Source organism: Saimiri boliviensis, chromosome 4 (assembly GCF_048565385.1).
Source record: "Saimiri boliviensis isolate mSaiBol1 chromosome 4, mSaiBol1.pri, whole genome shotgun sequence".
NCBI classification, from domain to species: Eukaryota; Metazoa; Chordata; class Mammalia; order Primates; family Cebidae; genus Saimiri; species Saimiri boliviensis.
In genome coordinates this window covers 129,927,487-129,953,093 of record NC_133452.1, presented here as the reverse complement: position 1 = coordinate 129,953,093, position 25,607 = coordinate 129,927,487, and the positions used below count along the sequence as shown (strand labels likewise).

At 44.4% G+C, this 25,607-nt stretch overlaps 1 long non-coding RNA gene and 1 pseudogene across 4 annotated transcripts in view; both read right to left on the bottom strand.

Annotated features, from left to right (window-relative positions):
- LOC141584339 (uncharacterized) overlaps nucleotides 1–24,321 on the bottom strand; it is a 33,157-nt gene extending 8,836 nt beyond the window's left edge. Inside the window, exons 1-3 of one of the 4 annotated variants that reach the window (XR_012517340.1) lie at nucleotides 15,189–24,321; nucleotides 14,208–14,276; nucleotides 1,922–3,576 (exon numbers count right to left, since the gene is read on the bottom strand). This is a non-coding gene — a long non-coding RNA (uncharacterized LOC141584339). Of the gene's footprint in view, nucleotides 1–1,921; nucleotides 3,577–14,207 lie in introns of those variants that run through there. The other 3 variants (XR_012517342.1, XR_012517339.1, XR_012517341.1) reach the window with 3 other exon arrangements.
- On the bottom strand, nucleotides 10,596–12,395 carry LOC141584338 (anaphase-promoting complex subunit 15 pseudogene; annotated as a pseudogene).
- Nucleotides 24,322–25,607: the final 1,286 nt, after the last annotated feature.

Genomic DNA, 25,607 nt, shown 5'->3' with positions numbered 1-25,607 from the left:
GGGGTTTCACTATGTTGACCAGGATGGTCTCGATCTCTTGACCTCATGATCCACCCGCCTCGGCCTCCCAAAGTGCTGGGATTACAGGCTTGAGCCACCGTGCCCGGCCTGACAGTAATCTTAATAAATTAGAAAAAATCCATAAAATATTCTTTTAGAAAGTATGGAGAATAATAAAAATAAAAGCTAAAAATATAATAATTTAAATGTTGATTCTTTGAAAAATATAGGAAGAGAGATAAACTTTTCCTAAGCCAGATTAATTTTTTTTAAAAAGGAGAGAAGGAAGCAAAAATACAGAACAAAGATGAAAAAGAAGATAATCCCATCCACTTTAAATACACAAAATATACACTCTTATCAGTACCACATCATATCAACTTACAAGTTTAAATGAAATATTGGTTGGCTCCTTGTTTGTTATTTTCTTCCCTCATTTTTTTTTCATGTCTCCATTATTAAGCACAATTATAGGCATACCCATATTTAGACTGCATTCTAGCCCGGGCAATAAAGCAATACCCCCATTCTCTCTCTCTTTCTCTTTCTCTTTATGCCTCTTCTTTATTCTTTTTTTTTTTTATTATTATTCTTTTTTTTCTTTCTCTCTTTCTTTCTAAAAAAAAAAAAAAAAGAAGATAATCCCAGACTCCTCACTGATGAATGAAATTATAAGCAACAGCCGGGCATGGTGGCTCACACCTGTAATCCCAGCACTTTGGGAGGCTGAGGTGGGTGGATCATGAGATTGGGAGTGTGAGACAAGCCTGGCCAAGATGGTGAAATTCTGTCTCTACTAAAAAATACAGAAATTAGCCGGGCACTGTGGTGGGTGCCTGTAATCCCACGTCCTCGGGAGGCTGACACAGGGGAATCCCTTGAACCTGGGAAGCGGAGATTGCAGTGAGCCGAGATTGCTCCACTACACTCTAGCCTGGGCAACAAAGCAAGACTCCACCTCAAAAAAAAAAAAAAAAAAAAAAGATAATAAGCAACTATAACATTTAATCTCATGGAAACGAATGAGAAAATCTAAAAGAAATCACCAATTAGAAAAATATGTTTCAAATTTTGTCCCAAGGAGACATAAAATAACTTGAATAAATTAATCATCAGAGAAGAGACTCAAAAGGTATTCAGACATCTATCATGTAAAAAACTTTTAGGCCAGGCACAGTGGCTATACCTGTAATCCCAGCACTTTGGAAGGCTGAGGCCAGAAGACTGCTTGAGCCTAGGAGTTTGAGACCAGCCTAGGCAACACAGCCAGACCCCATCTCTACAAAAAATTAGCTGGTTGTGGTAGTGTGCACCTGTAGTCCCAGCTACTCAGGAGGCTGAGGCGGGAGGATTGCTTGAACCCAGGAGGTCAAGGCTACAGTATGCCATAGTCATGCCACTGCACTCCAACTTTGGGTAGAGAGAAAAAGGAGACCCTGTCTCAAAAAATAAAAGGCACTTGGTAAATACGGCTGACAGATATAATTTACAAAACTAAGTAAACCAGAAAATGTTTGGGGAATTCTCCCTGGTACTCTTGGAGCTAGGGTACGGGTACCAACCCTGTGATACTTCATCCCGCTTGGGTAAGATATAATTCAAAAGAGCAGGACGCCAAAGGAGACTTCCTAATAGGACAATATAAGGGCACCACTTCTTTGATAAATTTTTTTTTTTTTTTTTTTTTTTGAGACGGAGTTTTGCTCTTGTTACCCAGGCTGGAGTGCAATGGCACGATCTCGGCTCACCGCAACCTCCGCCTCCTGGGTTCAGGCAATTCTCCTGCCTCAGCCTCCTGAGTAGCTGGGATTACAGGCACACGCCACCATGCCCAGCTAATTTTTTGTATTTTTAGTAGAGACGGGGTTTCACCATGTTGACCAGGATGGTCTCGATCTCTTGACCTCGTGATCCACCCGCCTCGGCCTCCCAAAGTGCTGGGATTACAGGCTTGAGCCACCGCGCCCGGCCTTCTTTGATAAATTTTAAGGATAATCAGCTTAGCAGTAGGGAAAAAAAAGTGAGGGTTTTTGACAAAGGCAGTATTTCTCTGGAGAAGCACTTTTAAGACAGGCAGTGCCCGCTTCTGGAGCATACAGTCTGTTTACTCACACAGGGACCTGCATTTTCATTTTGTACTTAGCTCTGCAAATCATGCAGTTGGTCCTGAGCATAAGTTAGCACTCAGCTCCAAGGTGGGCATTTTGCTGCCACATACAGATCAATTTTGACACACTTTAAGAGTCCTCAGGTGAATTAAAGAAGCGAATACAAATATGTTGGTGGTCATATTCGAGAATGTGGCTACCTAGTGTGGATGGGTAGACAAGTTTAATGCTTCCAGGCATGGTCATTCTTAGGTATCCTCAGAATAGATCCCTTTAATTTCACAATTAAAATTTTAAAAATAGTTTTAAAATGAGGCTGGGCGCTGTGGCTCAGGCCTGTAATCCCAGCACTTTGGGAGGCCGAGGTTGGCGGATCTACTGAGGTAATTTTGTATTTTTGTATTTTTAGTAGAGACAAGGTTTCTCCATGTTGGCCAGGCCAGTCTCGAACTCCTGACCTCAAGTGATCTGGCTGCCTTGGCCTCCCAAAGTGCTGGGATTACAGGTGTGAGCCACCAGGTCCAGCCTCAAGAAAGATTCCAAAGGCTTGGTGCACTATTTCATTTTTGTTTTGCCTCCAAAGAACTATACAACATGAACTACATTATGTTATTCTGACTTCCCCTAAGTGAGACTAGGATTGGATTTCCCCCAGTTCTCTGGTTATTCTAGTCCCAAACACTTTTTCCCAGAGCCTACAATATCTGAGGCATTGGCCTAGGCACTGAAGACATAGTGTCAAATCTAAACAGATTCACCTCATTCCCTGCCCTCATTGGAGGTAAGGTTCTTGTGAGGATGACAGCTCATCACACAACTAACTTGTGATAAATGTTGTGAAGCAGACATTAAAGAGGCAATGAGAGAAGTGATCCTAAGCTGAAGTAGAAGTGATAGAGCTTTGGTGACCTTCAGCTGAAGTTGAAATGATACTGAGCTTTAGCGATCTTCAGCTGAAGTAGAAGTGTTATTGAGCTCTAGTGATCTTTAGCTGAAGTAGAAGTGATACTGACTTTAGTGATCTTCAGCTGAAGTTGAAGTGATACTGAGCTCTAGTGATCTTCAGCTGAAGTAGAAGTGATATTGAGTTCTAGCGATCTTCAGCTGAAGTTGAAGTGATACTGAGCTTTAGTGATCTTCAGCTGAAGTTGAAGTGATACTGAGCTTTAGCGATCTTCAGCTGAAGTTGAAGTGATACTGAGCTTTAGTGATCTTCAGCTGAAGTCAAAGTGATATTGAGCTTTAGCATGTGAACAAGGTTCCCAACATTGCATCATGGCAGTGGTTTTCAAGTTGTACTTTCTAGAATCATTTTTGGATCCACAAGGGAGAGTGGGGAAAGGGGAAGAGACCTGACAACTCAAAGTAGGGTAGGGTTGAAAGGCAATAGATGTATTTACCCAAGCAATGGAGACTTACTTTCTCTGAGACTCATAGCTGCAGCAGAGACGGGATGAATTTGCCACATCTGAAAGCAAAAAGATTTGAGAGTTGCTCATAAGGGAATAAATAAATACGACCCGATCTATTCCCTGGTTTCGTGTCACCAGCTTATCTATAAACTTAGAAACTTCTCATGATTCCTGGAACCTCTCCTCGTCTCTGGCACCCACACCTTCAACTCCAGTTTCCTGGGTTACCATGTGCTTACTCCCAAAAGCCTAGCTGCGTCAGGACACTCTGTCCTAACAAAATGGAAGACTGTCGGCCGGGCGCGGTGGCTCAAGCCTGTAATCCCAGCACTTTGGGAGGCCGAGGCGGGTGGATCACGAGGTCAAGAGATCGAGACCGTCCTGGTCAACATGGTGAAACCCCGTCTCTACTAAAAATACAAAACATTAGCTGGGCATGGTGGCACATGCCTGTAATCCCAGCTACTCAGGAGGCTGAGGCAGGAGAATTGCCTGAACCCGGGAGGCGGAGGTTGCGGTGAGCCGAGATCGCGCCATTGCACTCCATCCTGGGTAACAAGAGCGAAGCTCCGTCTCAAAAAAAAAAAACAAACAAACAAAAAAAAAAAAAACAAAACAAAATGGAAGACTGTCCTGGGAGAACTGAAGCTCTGCTTCTGCATCATGCTGCAACACCTACAAGTCCTGCTGTCTCCAGAAAGCCACACTTGCCACCTAGGCCTTCTTTCTCCATCTCTCTCAGAAAGGGGGCTTAGAATAAGAGGCGATGGTAGACAGTCTCTTTGTTAACAACAACCACTTCTATTTACTGCATGCTTACTGTGTCCCAGTATTTTATTTTTAATATCACAGCAACCCCACGAGAAAAGAAGTATTAGCCCTGGGTCCTAGTTGTGAAACCTGAGGTTCAGAAAAGTTAAGAATCTTGCCCAAATTTATACTGCTAGTAAGTGACAGCGCCAGGCGTGAGCCCTTTGTGTGTGCTCCAAACCATTCAGTGGAAAAGGCAAGAAGTCAGCTGGGCATGGTGGCTCACGCCTGTAATCCTAACACTTTGGGTGGCCGAGGTGGGCAGATCATGACATCAGGAGTTCGAGACCAGCCTGGCCAACACAGTAAAACCCCGCGTCTACTAAAAATACAACAATTAGCTGGGCATGGTGGCACATGCAAAAAAGGCAAGAAATCTTAGGTCACCTATCTAGTAGTAAGCACAGAGATTCATTCAGATAAGGCCATTAAAAAAGAAAATGGAGAAGGAACATGAGTTAGTACTTGAAATTCTGCTGTCTTGACACAAATAGCCTATCTCAAAATGATAAATGTATTTGTTAATGGAATTTACACATTTTCTACATAGCACGTTTTGTATGTGGTGTTGAGCATAGAGGTCTTCATTATGCGTCAGGAAATGGAAGTTCCACTTTCAATATGAGCTTCGCCTCTGTCACAAAAGGCTTTATTATTCAAAATGTTCAGACCCCAGTTTCTGTCTTGACTGAGAAGAATTCAAGGACAGAGAATGTTCTAGTCTCCTTTGTATCTCTAGTATCTAGTACAGGGCCCCAAAATGTTTGAGGGTGGAATGACGAGGGAAGGAGGGGAAAGAAGGAGGAAGAGACTTATGTTGTAACATCAGTCCTGGTGTCAGCAATATGAATTAAAACAGTTTGCAGGGTTTGTTGAAAAGGTCTATTGTCCATCTTGGTGGTAAACTAGGAGGAAATGGTACCTAGCAAGGGCATCTTTTGCATAAAAGGCACAGACTGTGAAACTGACATGTACACACAATGGAATGCCTTTTTTTGGCAACCTTTCCTTTCCCCTTGTTCTTTCCGAAGCAACTGACACTACCAAATGAGAAGAGGTGGAACAGGAGCAAGGCTTGCCGTAGTGAGTTACCTGACTGCTTCCTTTTCAGTTACCTTTGTGCATAGACACAAGAATGCAGAGGTCGGAGCTGCCCCAATACAATGTGGGCTTGTGAGCTAGTTCTGTGCCACTAAACTCACCTGATACATGTTCTTCAGTGTCCTCAATTCTTTTTACCTTTGCAGAGCTAACACTTATTTTAGGATTGTGCCAGGATTTAAACTGGGAGCATCAGCTGCAGAGGGCAAATAAGTCAAGCTAATAAGCTCCTCCAACTCTGCTTCTTGCAGACTGCTTCAGTTTTGAAGGAGAAGTCGTTATTTTTAGAATTCCTGCTTGCGTTCACCCTGTACCCTGAATGATTAACTCCTAGTGTGTCCCTTAAGTTTAACCCATATTCCCCCACGCTTTCCACCCAGTGACCAGGATTTTAAATTTTACATTATTTTCAATCTGCCTCCTCCTCCTCTCCCATCTCCCCAGTTGCAGCCCTCACCCTCCACCCCTCTCCTATTAAAATCATGCCCGTTCAATCTCCAGACTTGTTTGGAGGAGGTGGCAGCATTGTAAGATAAACCTTAAGTAATTGCTATTTTAAGTTCCAGGGTAGCTGTGCAGGATGTACAGGTTTGTTACATAGGTACACATGTGCTATGGTGGTTTGTTGCACCTATCAACCCATTGCCTAGGTATGAAGCCCTGCATGCATCAGCTATTTGTCCTGGTCCTCTCCCTCCCCTGGCACCCCGGCCTGAAGTTATTATTAAAGTTCAGTTTAACTCTTCTGGCATCTACAAAGTGTGCCTTTGTTGAGTCTTCAGACTGTAGCATTGCTCACCTTATGTCATTCAGCTGCAGAAGCTGGGGTGCTAGGATAAGGGAATCACATAGCTCAGCATGTGGGGAGTTTATTTAAAACTCTAGTGGTCTTTCATTGAGCAGGCAGATGAAGTCATTGCTGACTGATAAATCAACAAAATACTTTTAAAATGTAACCTCTGGCCAGGCGCAGTGGCTCAAGCCTGTAATCCCAGCACTTTGGGAGGATGAGGTGGGCAGATCACAAGGTCAGTATATTGATACCATCCTGGCTAACATGATGCAACTCTGTTTTTACTAAAAATACAAAAAAAATCAGCTAGGTATGGTGGTGCGTGCCTGTAATCCCAGCTACTCAGGAGACTGAGGCAAGAGAATCGCTTGAACCCAGGAGGCGGAGGTTGCAGTGAGCCGAGATCATGCCATTGCACTCCAGTCTTGGCAACCAGAGCGAAACTCCTTCTTAAAAAAAAAACTCCTTCATTGAGTTCAATACCTGTGAGCATCTTTCAGGTAAATTAAGAGGAAAAATATATACATAGTTACATTTTGGAAATATTTGCACCTAAAACAATAGAATATGTTCTATGAGGGTAATAAGTAGTTCCTAATGTTGACTTATCTAAATGTATTATTTCTTTTTCTTCTTCTTTTTTTTTTTTTTAAGACGGACTCTTGTTCTGTTGCCCAACTGGCGTAGCGGCGTGGTCTTGGCTCACTGCAATCTCTACCTTCCAGGTTTAAACAATTCTCCTCCTGCCTCAGCCTCCAGAGTAGCTGGGATTATAGGCACGTGCCACCATGCCCGAGGCTTTTTTCTTTTTTTTTAATGAGACAATAATTTAATTCAACTGCAGAGGCTGAGTGATAGGATAAGGGAATCACACAGCTCAGCATGTGGGGAGTTTATTTAAAATTCTAGTGGACTGGGAAAGGAGCGGAAAAAAAATTGAAAATAAATGCAAAACTTTAAGTGGCGCACACCTGTAATCCCAGCAATTGGGCTCGGGGGCGGGGGGGGGGGGGCAGTGCTGAGGCTGGAGGATGACTTGAGCCCAGGAGTTTGAGACCAGCCTGGGCAATGAGATCCTGTCTCTCTTTTCTTTTCTTTGGATCTCCATCATCTTGTGGATCCTGTCTCTTTAAAAAAGAAAAATTGGCTGGGCGTGGTGGCTCACACCTGTAATTTCAGCACTTTGGGAGGCCAAGGTGGCCAGATCACCTGAGGTCAGGAGTTCACCTTGGGTAACATGGCAAAATCCCATCTCTACTAAAAACACAAAAATGTCAAAGTTAGTTGGGTTTGGTGGCAGGCACCTGTAATCCCAGCTACTAGGACGGCTGAGGCAGGAGAATTGCTTGAACCCGGGAGGCAGAGGTTGCAGTAAGCTGAAATCTGGCCACTCCATTCCAGCCTGCGCAACAGAGCAAGATTCTGTCTCAAAACAACAAAAAACGAAAACAATAAATAAATAAATAAGGAAAAAAGGGCAAGAACTTGCAATGAAAAATGGATGCATTTGGTAACACTGCCCAAATTGGGTGATGTGTTTTTAATTTTTTTTTTAACTTTTTACTGGCAAGAAAGATTCTCCGGCATGAACCGAAGGTGCTTTCTTTTCTGGGTGGTGTTTTTTTGTTTGTTTGTTTGTTTTGTTTTGCCCCGAGAAGGAGTCTTGCTCTGTCCCCAGTCTGGAGTGCAGTGGCACAATCTCGGCTCACTGCAACCTCGATCTCCTGGGTTCAAGCGATTCTTCTGCCTCAGCCTCCTGAGTAGCTGGGACCACAGGCCCATGCCACCATACCTGTCTAATTTTTGTATTTTTAGTAGATACGAAGTTTCACCATGGCCAGGATGATCTCGATCTCTTGACCTTGTGATTCGCCCGCCTCAGCCTCCCAAAGTGCTGGGATTACAGGCGTGGGCCACTGCGCCTGGCCTGGGTGATGTGTTTTAACATTGTACGGAATCTGGTTAGGGTGGCTCTTGAGAAGATCATACTTTTTTTTTTTTTTTTTTTTTTTTTTTTTGAGACAGAGTCTTGCTCTGTCATGAGGCTGGAGTGCAGTGGCACGATATTGGCTCACTGTAACCTCTGTCACCCAGGTTCAAGCAATTCTACTGCCTCAACCTCCCAAGTAACTGAGACTACAGGTATGCACCACCACGCCCAGATAATTTTTGTATTTCTATTTTTTTTTTTTTTTCTTGTATTTTTTTTTTTTTTTTTTTTCTTGAGACGGAGTTTCACTCTTGTTACCCAGGCTGGAGTGCAATGGCGCGATCTCGGCTCACCGCAACCTCCGCCTCCTGGGTTCAGGCAATTCTCCTGCCTCAGCCTCCTGAGTAGCTGGGATTACAGGCACACGCCACCATGCCCAGCTAATTTTTTTTTGTATTTTTAGTAGAGACGGGGTTTCACCATGTTGACCAGGATGGTCTCGATCTCTTGACCTTGTGATCCACCCGCCTCGGCCTCCCAAAGTGCTGGGATTACAGGCTTGAGCCACCGCGCCCGGCGTATTTCAACAAACCCTGCAAACTGTTTTAATTCATATTGCTGACACCAGGACTGATGTTACAACATAAGTCTCTTCCTCCTTCTTTCCCCTCCTTCCCTCGTCATTCCACCCTCAAACATTTTGGGGCCCTGTACTAGATACTAGAGATACAAAGGAGACTAGAACATTCTCTGTCCTTGAATTCTTCTCAGTCAAGACAGAAACTGGGGTCTGAACATTTTGAATAATAAAGCCTTTTGTGACAGAGGCGAAGCTCATATTGAAAGTGGAACTTCCATTTCCTGACGCATAATGAAGACCTCTATGCTCAACACCACATACAAAACATGTGCTATGTAGAAAATGTGTAAATTGCATTAACAAATACATTTATCATTTTGAGATAGGTTATTTGTGTCAAGACAGCAGAATTTCAAGTACTAACTCATGTTCCTTCTCCACCTTCTTTTTTAATGGCCTTATCCGAATGAATATGCCCACCACTAGAGGTGACCTTAAGACTTCTTGCCTTTTTTTTTTTTTTTTTTTTGAGACAAGAGTTTTGCCCTTGTCACCCAGGCTGGAGTGCAATGATGTGATCTCAGCTCACTGTAAGCTCCACCTCCTGGGTTCAAGCGATTCTCCTGCCTCAGCCTCTCCAGTAGCTGGGATTACAGGCATGCGCCAACACGTCCAGCTGATTTTTTCGTATCTTTAGTAGAAACAGGGTTTCACCATGTTGGCCAGGTTGGTCTTGAACCCCTGATTTCGTGATCTGCCCACCTCCACCTCCCAAAGTGCTGTGATTACAGGCATGAGCCACCACGCCCGGCCTTCAATACTTTTAAATTTGAAATATATATATATATATAGCATTTACTTAGAAGCATTCAGAATGTCATCAAAACAGCTGCAACTTTTTTTTTTTTTTCAATTAGAGTGGTATTCAGTTAATGGAACAACAATTATTTTGTATAAGCTGCATCAGAGACAACTGAAGATGAAAAAACTACCATCCTCATATGTAACTAATTTGTACTGTGCACCAAGATGGACCTGCTTTAAATTTCCATGCCAATTTACAACCCCCATACTGTACCAGGCAAGATTAGTGGTTACTGAATATACTACCAGGGTGTGGTGGCTCGGGCCTGTGATCCTAGCTACTCAGGAGATGAGGCAGTAGAATCTCTTGAACCCGGGAAGCAGAGGGTTGCAGTGAGTCAAGATTGTGCCACTGTACTCCAACCTGGGTGACAGACTGAGACTCCGTCTCAAAAAAAAAGAGAAGAGAATCCACTAGGACGGGGCTATCTAAAGACACATTTCAGTAGTATGTTAATTACATAAAAAGACACTGTACAGTTTAAAAACAAATTTTATACAGCCTTACATTTCAATTTTTTTCTTTAAAAGCAGTGAGTTGTGTATAGGGGGGTTAAATGCTTTATAGACAAGAAAAAAAACTTCGAGAACCAGCTTATTCATGATCACCATCTTCATCTTCTTCCTCCTCATCCTCTTCATTTTCCTCAGCTTCCTCCTGTTTTTCTTTTTTTCGGCCTTGACCACTCCCTTTTTTGCTGCATCAGGCTTTCCTTTAGCTCGATATGCAGCAAGATCCTCTGTATTCTTCTTTCAGTTTCGCGGCTGCTTGTCTCTGCAGCAATGTCATTCCACGTCTCTCTCAGCTTCTTTTCCAAGCATCACCAATGGACAGGCCAGGATGTTCTCCTGTAACTTTTGGGCAATACTCAGAACAGGACAGAAACAAGGCTGAAGGAGGCCTCTTGGGGGCCTCAGGATCCTTGAACTTCTTTTTCGTCTCCCCTGTAGGAGAGAGAACGGTTTTCATTTCTCTTTCACCGCGGGCCTTGTCCACCTTTGTTGTATCTTCAAATTTTCCTTTCTCTTTAGCAGACATGGTGTTGCACCTCTCTGAGGACTTCTTGGAAAACTCTGAGAAACTGACTGAAGCACCTTCTTCTTATGCCCCTCTAGACAAGTTTGCACAAAAAATGCATATGATGACATTTTGCCTCTTGGCTTCTTAGGATCTCCTTTGCCCACGTTGGTTATTTTTCCTCAGTGAGGCAGAGTTGCCCAGTGCCCGTCCGGCTCTCACTTGCCCTGGTGCTGTCTCTATGGAGAGGATAATAAGTTTAAAGTTTTAAATAAGCATGTCTTATCCTTCGGTTATCTAAAGCAGGGTTTTTTGTTTTGTTTTGTTTTTCTTTGTTTTTTTAAAATCACTCCTTTGTCTTTATTAAAGAAACTTGGAAAGAAATCAGACCTGGCAACCAAGGGGTGAGGTACTGGCCAGGAAGGTGAAGTGAGGCTCAGGCTCTGGGGATTTCAAGTGCAGACTGATGGCCTGAGAGGGGCCACGGAGACCAGATCCTGGCAGCAGCTGAGGAGGTGCCCAAGGGCACTTTCAGGCACTGGGGCCATCAGCTGGTTCTGTGGGCAGGGGTTGGGGGTTGGGATGCAGGGTAGGTTGGGCTGGCCTGGAATCTCCCTGAGGCCACTCGGCCTTGTCTACCCAGATCATCCACTGGTCCTGATCCATGTCCACCTCATTGACCTCTCTGTCATCAGGTGACTCACTGTAGTCATTCATCTCATCCATGTCCTGCACGTCCTCATCATCCTCTCAGTCCTCTTCACTGTCCTCATCCTCTTCATCATCCTCTTCTTCCTCCTCATCATAATGCTCTGATGCTGGCTTGCCAATAGGAACCAGGTTGTTGTCTTTCTCTGCGATGCTTTGGAGCAAGGCCTGATGCTGCTGTTCCTGCTGCTGCAGCTGTCCCTTCCACACGTGGTTGATCCAGATTAAACCACAGTGTCTCAGTCACACAAGGGAAGAGTGAGGGGAACAAAGTGGACATGGCTCCTAGATAGCTGTTTGACCTTGGCTGAGTCACTTAACCTCTCTGGGCCTCAGTGTCTTCGTCGCGCGGGGAGGTGACCTAAAGCAGGTTTTGAAGGAAATCTGAATCTGACTGAGAATCTGACTGTTAATTGTTTTCAAAGTTCCAAGTAGTCAAGCCACAAAAGGAATTTCTCAGTTTCTTTGGTGTGGCTCATGCAAATAAAAACTGGTGGCTAAAACCTAAAGAACACCGTTTTAATCTCTGAAACACAGATGACTTCAGGCAGAAGCACAACTGAGGAGGGAGAAGGAGGCAAGGGGAAAGATTTCTCTTCCATGATCACATTGTCCCAAAAAGGATCTTTGTGTACAGTTTATAAGGTCACATGTTGACACAATGGTTGTTAAGACCTTGATGAAAAGAGTTGGTGTGAAATACTCAAAGACAGTGTATCAGTGGTGAGGCCTTGAGGGATATAAAGAAAGCCAGCCAAGTTTGCCATCTCTTTTATCTGCTCTTGCCCACCTCTGCCTAGATGTTACAGAGGAAGGAAATATTTGTGGAGAATATATTTCTCTGAATGCACTCCCTGAATAATGAGAATGTTGCATTAATGGATGACATATATATTGGCTCTTTCAACATGAAGGATATTGTATAGTCCTTTACTAAGCTTAAAGCTTGTCCAAACAGGATTAAACAAACACACAAATAGCCTCCTCCCTCCTCCAGTAAACCCAAGTAAATCCAATTAGCTTGGAATGATTCCTACAGTTGCTCTCACGGCTATTAGGATTTAGTCTGATCTCCTGGCAAAGCCAACCCAGCCCTGCATGAGCCCCCCACACTCTGCCTCCATCCTTCTCACTCCCTTACTCCCCGCTGATGTCCCCCGCCCCCTGCCACCATGTTAACCGTGAGGTCCTTGACATGCATACTCCCTCCTCATACTTTCAAGCCTTTCTTTCTCCTGTTCCTTTTACCTCCATGTCTGTCTACCCTCACCTGTCCTTCCACATTTAATTCTAACATCACCTCCTCCTGAAGGCCTTCCTGGATTGTCTCCTTGCTCATATCAGGACTGGTGCCTCTCCAGTCTGTGCCCATGCATGCTGGCCAGGCCTCCACCACAGGGTTCGACTGAATGGAAACCCTTTGTCTTTTCCTGTTTACTGTTTCTTTTTCTTGTTGTTGTTGAGAGGGAGTCTTGCTCTGTTGCCCAGGCTGGAGTGCAGTGGCGCGATTTTGGCTCACTGCAACCTCCACCTCCCGGGTTCAAGCAATTATCCTGCCTCAGCCTTCCAAGTAGCTGAGATTACATACATGTGCCACCACACCTGGCTATTTTTTGTATTTTTAGTAGCAATAGGGTTTCACCATGTTGGTCAGGCTGGTCTTGAACTCCTGACCTCAGGTAATCTGCCCACCTCAGCCTCCCAAAGTGCTGGGATTATAGGTGTAAGCAGCTGCACCCAGGCTCCTGTTTACTGTTTCTTTTCTCATGATACAAAACCCGTCACATAGCAAGTGTTTAATGTACATTTGGTGAATGAATGGTTTAATCAGAGTTTGTTTCTAATCTTGCTTCCAGCCCACATTAGCTTATTCACTTGTGTGCGAAAGTGGGTGAGGACAAATAAATCTTAAATCATTTGCTTGACTAAGAATGTTTTCCTGATAGCAAGTTGGCAACCTGAACATTAGTGAGAAAAGTAACGATGGTTACTGAACAGATTGCCAACTTGGATTCTGATGATCTGCTGTGAATCATTTCTTTAACCTTCGAAAGCTTTTAAAACGATTTTTCTGGGTATAGCAATAATGTGACTAAAAATAACGAAGATCATATTTACTGTAGATGTGTGCAAAACATCCTTGTTTTGTACCAAGTGCTACAATTGCAACCCCTAAATTTATTTCCTTTCTCCACTCTACCCACTCCTAGCATACATGCAGGCACGCATGCTTGTGTGTGCATACGCACACACGCCTAGACTAACCCTTACCAGATTTAGTCTTTAATAGAGTTCGATAAGACACATTTCACCACATTTCCAAAGTTATAATGGATCTTGCAAGGGAAAGGTATGGAAAACAGTGACAGAGGCACACTTATCACACAGCGATAGAGCTTCCTTTTGATCTCTTCGAACAAACCAAGAAAAAAAAAAAAACGAAAATCATCTAAGAATTCAAAACTGCTGGGCTATTCCCACTGCACCGAGTCATGTGGATCTGCTTCAATTACACAATCAGTTCTGCAAGTCAGTTGGCAGACAGAAACGAGTTCATTCAGAAAGATCATCTCAGGGAGCTTATTCTATTCCCTTTTAAGTAGTGAGTCTAGTGAACTTGAACGGGAGACTTGAAGTCCCTGATTTCTGCTGTCACTGGAAAGGAATTACTTTTGACAATTTTCTATGTAATTTATTGGAGATTGACAAAATCGGTTGAAAATATTATTAGCTGGAATCTTGGCCTGTTTTGATACACAACAGATAAAAAGTTTTAAGGGTGGAACTTCCAAGTCTAATTATACAACATTAAAAACAAAAGTCTCCATATCAAACATAATGTGTACATGTAAAATGAACACGAGGAACTGTTAGAACACTTACCTAAAGCAGTTTTGTGTTGCAGAAAAATGATGTTATAGGTCTGGCGTACATTTAGCGTAGAAACTCTTCCTACAAGTATAAGGAGAAAGAGAATCAAAGCAAGGAGACTTAAGACTCAGTCTTAGCTCTGGTTTGGCCTTTGTGACTCTGGCCGAGTCACTTCAACATGAACTTGTTTCCTACGTCTACAAAATAAAAGAGTTGGGCTGCTATTGCTGCTGTATTACTACTACTGATCTATTTGTGCTGGATTATTCTATATCCAGATAAAGGAGGCCAAGTGTTTTTGGCCTCACCAATCACCATTTAAACAAGTAGCATCCCCGTCATAGGGGAGGAGGCTGCACACATCTCCTGCTGTCCTCCACCTTGAGAATGTGGATGAATTCCAATCGGTAGCCACCAGCTGACTGATTTGCCCACAGCCGGCTCTGGGTCCATTGGCTGGGAGGCTTCTGGAGGCAGCTGGGTCATGTCACCCTGACCCAAACTGGTGATATAAAGCAACAGTCAGATGTGCGAGCAGGTGCATAATCCATCCTCGGGAGGGAGAATGGTGTGAGGAAACAGTGGTTTAAGGAGTGACTCATTAAGGTTATTCGTTCTGTGTAAAACCCAAGGCCCTCCAACTGACCCTGACCTACCTTCCCGACTCTTTCTTCTGCTTTCCCGACACCTTCTCTGGGCCTCTATTGCCCTTCTTGCTAGTACAGCTGGCCCTTTAATGGCTTATATAGAAGATAAATTACCTAAATCATTCATTACCCAACCCTTGTACATAGATTTTCCTTGTTGCCAGAACGTGGATTTTGCTGAAGGGTGTCCCCAGCCCTATGTGATAAAGTGAAGAACTTCCAAGCTTCAGCCCCAGAGGAAAACCAGTCGCTTAGCTCCACTGGTAATTGGTCTAAGCCAATCACTGTGCTCCCATGGGTAATCAGTCTAAGCCAATCACTGCATTCCTTCTGCCAGTCTACTTACCAGTGTTTGTCTTAGGTATGGCCGTATACTGCAATTCTGGCTAGTGGGGAGTAAGTCGGTTAAGAGGCTTCTGGGAAAACTCACACTGTCCCGTCGGTATGAGATGCTTGGAATGATGCTGCCATCTTTTGAAAAAGAGAACGATCCGCTGACAGGGTGAGTGAGCCTGGCTGAGCAGAGAAATGAAGAGAATCACCTGGGGCCTGAGTGAGATTACTGGGCCGCTTTGTTAATCAACCCTGGATGCTCTCTACCTGTTGAATCCTTGTTTTGTGAAATTACAATTTTTTTCTTACCGTTTGAGTCAGAAGCCCAAAATATCTTGCTATTTCTCATGCTGGCACACGGGAGAGGCCACAGGAAAGCCCCAAATGGGATTAATGGAGGAATCAGTTCCTCCACTTAGAATCAAGTACTGAGGAACAAATTACTCCAAAATTTAGTGGCTTAAAATAACAATAAGCATGTATTGTCTCTCAGTCTCTGCAGGTTGCAAATTTTGCAGCAGCTCGAATGGGCAGCCTGGCTTAGATTCTCTCCTCTCATGAGATTGCAGATGGGTATGGGCTAGGGCTGCCATAAAATGAAGGTTCAGCTGGGGCTGGTGGATCTGATTCCAAGGAGGCTCACTCGCTTGGCTGGCCAATGGGGGTTGGCTGTGGTGGGAGGCCTCAGTTCCTCTCCATATGGGCTTCACCACATGGTACTTGAGTGTCCTCTGTTTTAAAATATATATTTTACTGCATGTTCTCATTCATAAGTGGGTGTTGAATGATGAGAACACATGGACACAGGAAGGGGAACATCACACATCAGGGCCTGTCAGAGGGTGGAGGGGGCAGGCGAGGAATGGCAGGGGGTAGGGGGACTGGGGAGAGATAACATTAGGAGAAATATGTAATGTAGATGATGGGGGAATGGATGCAGCAAACCACCATGGCCTGTGTATACCTATGTAACAAACCTGCACGTTCTGCACATGTACCCTAGAACTTAAAGTATAATAAAAAAGAAAAAGAAAAAAGAACAAAGAAAAAAAGTACATTCCCATTATGTTATACAATATACAATAAATTAGATACTAAAAACAAAACAAAAAAATAAAATAAAACATAGGTTTTACTATTATCTAGGTGTGGCAAGACGATCGGATCAGGAGTGACTACTAATAAAAAGATTGTTTGTTATGCTCACAGATCTCAAGAGGAAGTGGTGTGTCACACCATGGGGCCACATGGGGAAATGCCAGGGTCAGTCAGGAGGCAGAGAGGAAGCACAGTGAAAACAGGGCACACATTTTTATTGTGGTTTCTGTGGGAAGGAATGAGTGAGGGAGGGTGATCCGGCTTAGGACTGAATAGTTTGAATCACTGCAGCATGCTCTGGGGCATACTGACTATCTCGAGTTCTCTAGTTCCTACTCCTGGGGTGATTAGGGGAGGTGGACAGTGGCCTGGAGTGTGAGAGCCCATGAAACAAGTGGCGGTGTGTGGGTTCTGGATTGATTGTTTTACATTTGTAAAGCATCCTCACAGTTGTTTTTTATTTCTAAAAACTGGCTAGTCCTGGGAGGGGCATATAAATGGAAAAAAAAAAAAAAAAAAGACATGGTAAATACATTCTCACAGCATGGTGCTGGCTTTGCCCAGAGTAAGCAATCCAAGAGAGAAAAGCAGATGCTGCAATGTCCTTTATGCTCTTCGATTCAGAAGTCACATGTCGTCTCTGCTGAACTCTACACAGACCGGTCCTAATTCAACATGGGGAAGACCATGCAAAGACATAAGTACCTAAGAGGTATGGCTCACTGGGGGCCATCTTGGAGGCTGGGTACTGCACATCTGGCAAGTTCCTTAACCTCCGAGTATCCGTTTCTTCACTTCAAAAAGATGGCAATAACATTGTGTTACTCTGACTTTTAAGTTGAAAGCAAATACAAAATGCCTCTGGCTTGCTTAGGCAAAAGAGAAATGTATTGGATCCATTTTGGACAATTCACACAATAGAAGTCTAGGAAGGCTATAGAACCAGGCTTAGCAGAACCTAAGGAAACTCAGGAAGCAGGGAAAGTCATACAGGGCGAAGCCTCGGGATTGGCCAGTTGAGAAACTGGTGTTGACATCAGCTGTGCTGGCCACCAGATATTGTGGCCAGAGCTAAACACTCAGCACCCCGGCTTTTGAGTAACTCTCAGCCGCCTCGTGCCCTGAAGCTTCCACCGTGTGGGGAGAGTGGGGAAAGGAAAATTGGGCCCCTTCTGCTTCTGGGATTACAGCAGACATCCACTACAAATACTGGTTTCATGGATTCACCAAAAATATATGAGCACCTTCTTTGGAAAATCGAGAGTGCTCAGTAATGGTTGGTTGCCTAATAGAAGGGAGAAAGCAGATACCTTGGGATGGAGGAGAGTGAGTTTGGAGATCTCAAGTTGAGAGTGAGAGTGAAGCATGCTCATGACATTTCCAGCCACACCGAGCATTTCTAATCATACCCTTACCCTGCCTTTACTCTTATGCACATTTGCAAATTCTCAAATTGCTGAGACCTGTAGAAATCCTGTATATATATATATATACTCTAATTGCCCTGTGAACCAAGTTGGAGGCAAGGAAACAGTATGTTATTACAAAAAGGTAAAGTGAAAGCTTCCTCTGAAAATTGCAGTACTGGCTGGGCGCAGTGGCTCACTCCTATTATCCCAGCACTTTGGGAGGCCAAGGCTGGCAGATCACTTGAGGTCAGAAGTTTGAGACTCCTGCCTGGCCAACATGGTAAAACCCCATCTCTACTAAAAGTAAAAAATTAGCCGGGTATGGTAGCACACACCTGTAATCCCAGCTATTCAGGAGGCTGAAGCAGGAGAATTGCTTGAGTCCAGGTGGCAAAATTTGCAGTGAGCTGAGATCACACCACTGCACTTCAGCCTGGGCGACAGAGTTAGACTCCATCAAAAAGAGAGGAGAGGAGAGGAGGAGAATAGGGGAGGGGAGGGGAGAGGAGAGGGAAGGAGAGAATTGCAACACTGGCCTCTTGGTACCTTGACATGAACCATGATTAACCACACTCTCTAAGTGGTGGCGGCTTCCTTTTCTGTCACCGTTACCTTTATAGTACTTCTATCTTAGTTTGAATTGCCAAGGCAAAGCCAGACACCTTGTCTCACAAAGCTTGTGCTCTGTGGTTAGCAGTGGGCATGAGTCTTGCTGTTCAAGCTCAACTATTTCATTCAAAGTGTTTTACCTTGCTTGGGTTTACAAATTCATTGAGGTTGAAAGTGTAACTAAGTTCAGTTAGTATATAAGGAGCACCAGGAGGGCTTGCTAAAACACAAGTCACTGGGCCACACCCCTGGAGTCTCAGGTTCTGCAGGTCTAGGGTGAAGTCTGAGGATGTGCATTTCTAATACATTCCCAGGTGGTGCTGAGGCTACTAGTCTGGGCATCACATTGAGAACCACTGACTTGGGTGACTTGATGCTGTTGCTGGCCTGCTTTGTAAACTTTAGACCCTACCCAGTAATTGTCTCTTTCTTTCTTTCTTTCTTTCTTTCTTTCTTTCTTTCTTTCCTTCTTTTTCTTTCTTTCCTTCTTTTTTGTGAGACAGAGTTTCATTCTTGTTGCTCAGGCTGGAGTGTAATGGTGCCATCTCGGCTCACTGCAACTTCCACCTCCCAGGTTCAAGTGATTCTCCTGCCTCAGCCTCTGAAGTAGCTAGGATTACAGGCATGCACCACCACACCTGGCTAATTATTTTTTGTATTTTTAGTAGAGGCAGGGTTTCACCACATTGGCCAGGCTGGTCTTGAACTCCTGACCTCAAGTGATCCACCCACCTCAGCCTCCCAAAGTGCTGGGATTATAGGCGTGAGCCACCACGCCTGGCCAGAAATTGCCATTTATAAAGAAAGCCAATACGACATCTACAGAGCAAAATTATGTGATACTCAGGAATACACATTAAAATACTATTTTTGTTAGAAAAATGTTTGGCTACATGGAGCAAAAACTTACCTATAAGAGCTTCAGCAAATAACAGTTTGTTCTTCTCACATTCCCAAGAAGACTAGAAGCTGTCCTAGGCTGGTGAAATGACTTTACCTCATCAGGGGTCAAGGCTCTTACTAGCTTTCTCTTATGTCATCCTTGGTAAACGACCCTTGTTCTCATGGTCACAAGATGGCTGTTGCATCTCCATGTATTGCCTCTGCACTCTAGGTGGGAAAATGAATGATGAAGAAGAAATGCATGTGAAAGCTTTTCTGAAAGCCCCTCTATAGACTTCTGTTCCCATCTCATTGATAAGAACCATGTCACATGGCCACATCTCACTTAAAGGCAGCCTCAGCACTCACTGACCCACATAAAATGGGGTTCTGATGATGAGGAAGGAAGAACGGCTGGTAACCAGCAGGCTCTGGGATGCATTCACCTGCTCAACTCCCAAGGGGTCGCATCACGTACTCAGGCCAGAGCCACCTACGGTGCTAAACCAGCCATGCAACAAGTGAAAGCGACAGAAAAGACACGAAGCCACTTCTATACTAGCGTTTCTTGCCTCCTGTTAATGGGTGTTCTATGAAACGGGAAAACTCTGAAGTAGAACTTCTTTACTATAGATTTCTGAGTTTTTTTTGTTTGTTTGTTTGTTTGTTTTTTGAGACGGAGTTTCGCTCTTGTTACCCAGGCTGGAGTGCAATGGTGTGATCTTGGCTCACCGCAACCTCCATCTCCTGGGTTCAAGCAATTCTCCTGCCTCAGCCTCCCAAGTAGCTGGGACTACAGGCGTGCAGCACCATGCCCAGCTAATTTTTGTATTTTTAGTAGAGACGGGGTTTCACCATTTTGACCAGGATGGTCTCGATCTCTTGACCTCGTGATCCACCCGCCTCGGCCTCCCAAAGTGCTGGGATTATAGGCGTGAGCCATGGTGCCCGGCCTAGATTTCTGAGTTGTTAAGCTTTTGTATGTGATAGCATTCCAAGGCAGGAATAAACATGCTGCATTTTCCAAGCTTATTTGACCACAGAAGCTTTTTAAAAATTTTCTGAAGCTCCCTGAACTACATTCCATGGACATTTTTGCCACGAAACCTTGATAGAGACAGTGTCAACTATCAGTGTGTTTTCTAAGACTCCTTATGAGAAAAAAAAGCCAAATATGTTCTGCTTAAACCAATGAGATAGTTCTACTTTTTTAAGGGGAAGGAAATGAAAATAGAACCAGTTTGTGAGTCAGAGCATGGAGTGTGGTGCTAGTCTGCCATCTGAGAACCATGAAACCTTGACAGGCCTGGTGGCTTCTCTAGCGTCTCCTGTTTGTTTTTTTCTTTTCTTTTATTTTCTTTTCTTTTTTTTTTTTTTGAGACAAGAGTCTTGCTCTGTGGCCCAGGCTGGAGGTCAGTGGTGTGATCTCAGCTCACTGCAACCTTTGCCTCCAGGGTTCAAGCGATTCTCCTGTCTCAGCCTCCAGACTAGATGGGATTACAGCCACAACACCTGGCTAAATTTTGTATTTTTAGTAGATTGGCCAGGCTGGTCTTGCACTCCTGACCTCTGGTGATCTGCGTGCCTTGGCCTCCCAAAGTGCTGGGATTACAGGCATGAGCCACTGCACCTGACCAGAGTCTCCTGTTCTTACCTGCAAAACAACATCTGTAGGTGAACACCAGGATGCATCCCAACAAACCAAAATTCTGCAGCTTCACAGCTCCTAGAAAGAACAAGAAAGGATGTCTGAATAAATCTTTGGTAATGGGAGACAGAGGATAGATGCACTCCCGTTGGGCAACAGAGTGAAACTCTATCTCAAAAAAAAAAAAAAAAAAAAAAAATTAAAAGTCTTTTAGAAGTCAAGAATAGTTTTGGGAGGAAAAATACCTTAGTGGAGGATTAAAGCTGTGAGAATGCATTGGTTTTCTGTTGCTGCTCTAATAAGTGACCACAAACTGGGTGGCTTAAAAAAATGACAACAAATTTATCATTGTACAGTTCTGGAGGTCTGAAGTCCAACATGGTCTCACTGATGTGAAACCAAGCTGGCAGCAAGGCTGTATTCTTTTCTGGAGGCTGTAGGGAAGAATCCATTCTCTTCCCTTTTCCGGTTTCTAGAGGCTGTCCACAGTCCTTGGCTCATGGCTTCTTCTCCCCATCTTCAAAGCCCTCAACATTGCATCTCCAACAAAGCTTCCATGGCCACATCTACGTCTCTGACCACAGCTGGGAACAGTTCTCTCTCTCTCTGTCTCTCTCTCTTTTTTTTTTGAGATGGAGTTTTGCTTTTGTTGCCCAGGCTAGAGTGCAATGGGCAATGGCATGATCTTGGTTCACTGCAACCTCTGCTTCCCAGATTCAAGCAATTCTCCTGCCTCAGGCTCCTGAGTAGCTGGAATTACAGGCGTGAGCCACCGTGCCTGGCTAATTTTTGTATTTTCAGTAGAGATGGGGTTTCACCATGTTGGCCAGGCTGGTCTCGAACCCCTGACCTCAGGTGATCTGCCCGCCTCAGCCTCCCAAAGTGCTGGGATTACAGGTGCGAGCCACTGTACCTGGCCTGGTTCTCCCCTTTTAAGGGCTCATGCATTAGATCAGGCGTCCTCAAACTTTTTACACAGGGGGCCAGTTCACTGTCCCTCAGACTGTTGGAGGGCCGCCACATACTGTGCTCCTCTCACTGACCACCAGTGAAAGAGGTGCCCCTTTCTGAAGTGCGGCGGGGGGCCAGATAAATGGCCTCAGGGGGCCACATGCGGCCCGTGGGCTGTAGTTTGGGGATGCCTGCATTAGATTGAGCTCACCCAGATAATTCAGGATAATCCCCCCATCTCATCACATCTGCAAAGTCCCCTTTGCCATATAAGGTAACATATCTACAAGTTCTAGGATTAGGACACGGACATCTTGGACTCCTGGTATTCTGCCTACCATTCAGATGAAATCTATTGTTTAAAGAAGTAGAAACAGCATGGAGAAACTAAAGACTAAAACAACAAATTCAAATTAGGCTTAAGAGTATGTGAGGCGAGCAGCACAAAGACGTAGAGAAGGTCGATGTAAGAAAAGGAAAAAAACCCAAGAAAGGAGATAAATTACAACAGAAGCAAAAGTTGGACAACACTAGTTAAAAGCTGGAAACACGTGAATCCTTTAAGAGCCAGAGCAAAGGGCAAAGGTTTAGTATGAAATTGTTGCAGTTTCTATTATATACTGTACCTTCACCAATAGAACTAAAAGTCTAAAATCACACTTTTTTTTTTTTGAGATGGAGTTTTGCTTGTCATCCAGGCTGCAATGACGTGATCTTGGCTTACCGCAACATCCACCTCCCAGGTTCAAGCAATTCTCCTGCCTCAGCCTCCTGAGTAGCTGGGATTATAGGCATGTGCCACCACACTAATTTTGGGTGCATTTTTAGTAGAGACAGTTTCTCCATGTTGGTTAGACAGGTCTCGAACTCTCAACCTCAAGTGATCTGCCCACCTCAGCCTCCCAGAGTGTTGGGATTATAGGCGTGAGCCACCACGCCCGGCTAAAATCACACTATTTAAAAACCAAGAATGTTATCAGCATTAACCAGATTGATCCTACAGGCCTTGCTTGACTTTCAGGTGTGGAGGTGGTAGGAAGAGCCACAGAATGGCCTGAAATAATTGCAGAGCTCCAGTGTTTGAAGAATGTACGGGAAGCTGGTGAGGTGAGGGCAGCCTTACCTTTGCTTAGTGGCTTCAAGGTGTGGAACAAAAAGGAAAGTTACACCTACATCTAGGTGAGAATGAGGCTCGGGACAAGGGATGGTGAAGTATTAGTCTAAGGGTCGATAAAATAGTTAAGAATCACTATAAAAGTAAAAGGATCCAGGCAGGGGGGATTGCAATGAGGATTTCTCAGTCCTGGTCCCATTGACACTGTGAACCACACAATTTTTTGTTTTATGGGTGTGTCCCATGCATTGCAGACAGGTTAACAGCATCCCTGGACTCCACACATCTGATGCAGTAGCACCCCCTTCCCAGGATGTGACAACAACAAAAAAATATGTCTCCAGGCCTTGTCAAATGTCCCTGGAGACAGAAATCACCCCAGTTGGGAACCACTGGTGTAGACTGAAAGAATAGGCAAGGGGGTACAACACCCCAAAACGGGGAGCCTGCAAGCCTAGAGAGTCTTTGAGGCTGCAAGGACACAAAAACCACGGGAACTTTGTAAGGGGTCTCTTGCTGGAGCTGGAGGACTGGCAGGGAGCCACCAAGAGCATCTAGCTAATTTGCATACTGGTCTGTAACTTGGTCGGGGCAGGCTCCAGGTCAGAAGAGCTCAAGTCTGATTGGTTCAGGGGTCGCACTCTGGTTGTTTTCCATGTTATTTAAGCACAAGTTTCAAAAGGCAGTCCACCTGGGCAGGTGATATGCTTGCTTGTAATACTAACAGCTCGGAACCTATTATCTTACATGGTTTTTCACTTCATCTAGGTTCTCGGTCTGTCCTCCTGACCCCTGATTCGTAGAGGAGGGAGGAAACGAGGATGATGGAGAGACGTGGATGCAAGCAGGGCCACCTCCAGTTTTTACAAGCACCTTTACGAGACTTACATAAGAATTAGAAAAGGTGCTTCTCTGGCTGGATGAGTTAGGAAAGAATGTCCCCTCAGGGAGGATCAGGAGTGAGGCTAGGCTAGGAGAGTGGATGGCGCCTTATCTCCAGTCCTAGCTGGAGCACAAGAGTTGCAGGTCAGCTCCCTGACAGTGAGTACCTGCAGAATTCCTGTTGGGGCAAGCCTCCACCATGCACACTGCATCTTACGTAGCCTGTGAGGCAGAGGCTCACGCATGTAAACCTTGGGAGGCAGACCTGACAATGGGGCCCCCGAACTCTGAGAGGTACTAAACTTTCTCACCAGCAGGATCAGAGTTTTAGTACAAGACATGCATGGTTAGAAACAAAGGCAACTGATTCTGTAGGAATGACTGTAAGGTGATTTAAGAATAAGAATATTCTGGCCGGCGCGGTGGCTCAAGCCTGTAATCCCAGCACTTTGGGAGGCCGAGGCGGGTGGATCACGAGGTCAAGAGATCGAGACCATCCTGGTCAACATGGTGAAACCCCGTCTCTACTAAAAATACAAAAATTAGCTGGGCATGGTGGCGCGTGCCTGTAATCCCAGCTACTCAGGAGGCTGAGGCAGGAGAATTGCTTGAACCCAGGAGGCGGAGGTTGCGGTGAGCCGAGATCGTGCCATTGCACTCCAGCCTGGGTAACAAGAGCGAAACTCTGTCTCCAAAAAAAAAAAAAAAAAAAAAAAGAATAAGAATATTCTAAAGGACCAGGCGCGGTAGTCAGGAGATTGAGACTATCCTGGTCAACATGGTGCAACCCCATCTCTACTAAAGATACAAAAATTAGCTGGGCGTGGTGGTGTGTGTCTGTAGTCCCAGCTACTTGGGAGGCTGAGGCAGGAGAATCGCTTTAACTAGGGAGTTGGAGGTTGCAGTGAGCCGAGATCATGCCACTGCACTTCAGCCTGGCAACAGAGCAAGACTCCGTCTCAAAAAATAAAGAATATTCTAAAGGAGAAAGAAGCAAAATGGACATCTAGGAGAGACTATGGCTGGTTGCTTCTGTGCATCTGGCCTGATGAGCCTATTCATTCATAAATTTAGGACCTAGGTGATAAACAAGAACACTGCACTTTTGCAAGTGAGGGCAGACCTCTAAAATTCCTTCCAAGGTTCAAACACTAATGGCCCATGGCTGTTAAATGCATCTAGTTCAGGACATGTTTTCTATAAAGTAAATCTAGTTCAGGACATGTGTTCTATAAAGTAAATAAAGTGTAAATTCCTATGCACTGGATGTTGCAGAAAAATCTTCCTCTGATAACCTTGAGAGACTAGACATGTTAACCCTCTTTTTACATAGGCAAGGAGTGTCTCATGCAGCCAAAGAACAAAGAAGGATTCTAAGTCAAGAAAATGATCATTAAGTGCAGATGTGTCTATGGGTGATAGATGGAGACCTTGAATCACAGAGTCAGACTAACCCTAACATTGCAGAGTCACAGAGGGCAAGAGTATGAATGGAGGCCTACACATCAAACATCTAACTTTGTTTCTTTTGAGACAGGGTTTTGCTCTGTAGCCTGGGCTGGAGTGCAGTGGTGAAATCATGGCTCATTCCAGCCTTGACCTCCTGGGTTTAAACAATCCTCTCACCTAAGCCTTCCAAAATGCTGAGATTACAGGTATTAGCCACTGCACCCAGCAAATGTCTAGTATTTAAATAAACTTCCTTCCATGCTTGTACCTTGGCAAATATACTTTCATAGCAAAAAAAAAAAAAAAAAAAAAAAGTGGGGGAAGTGAAATTTATGGTTTTTATATGACTGAAAGTTGGCAAAAACAAGAAGAACTAGCTGGACTTCATTA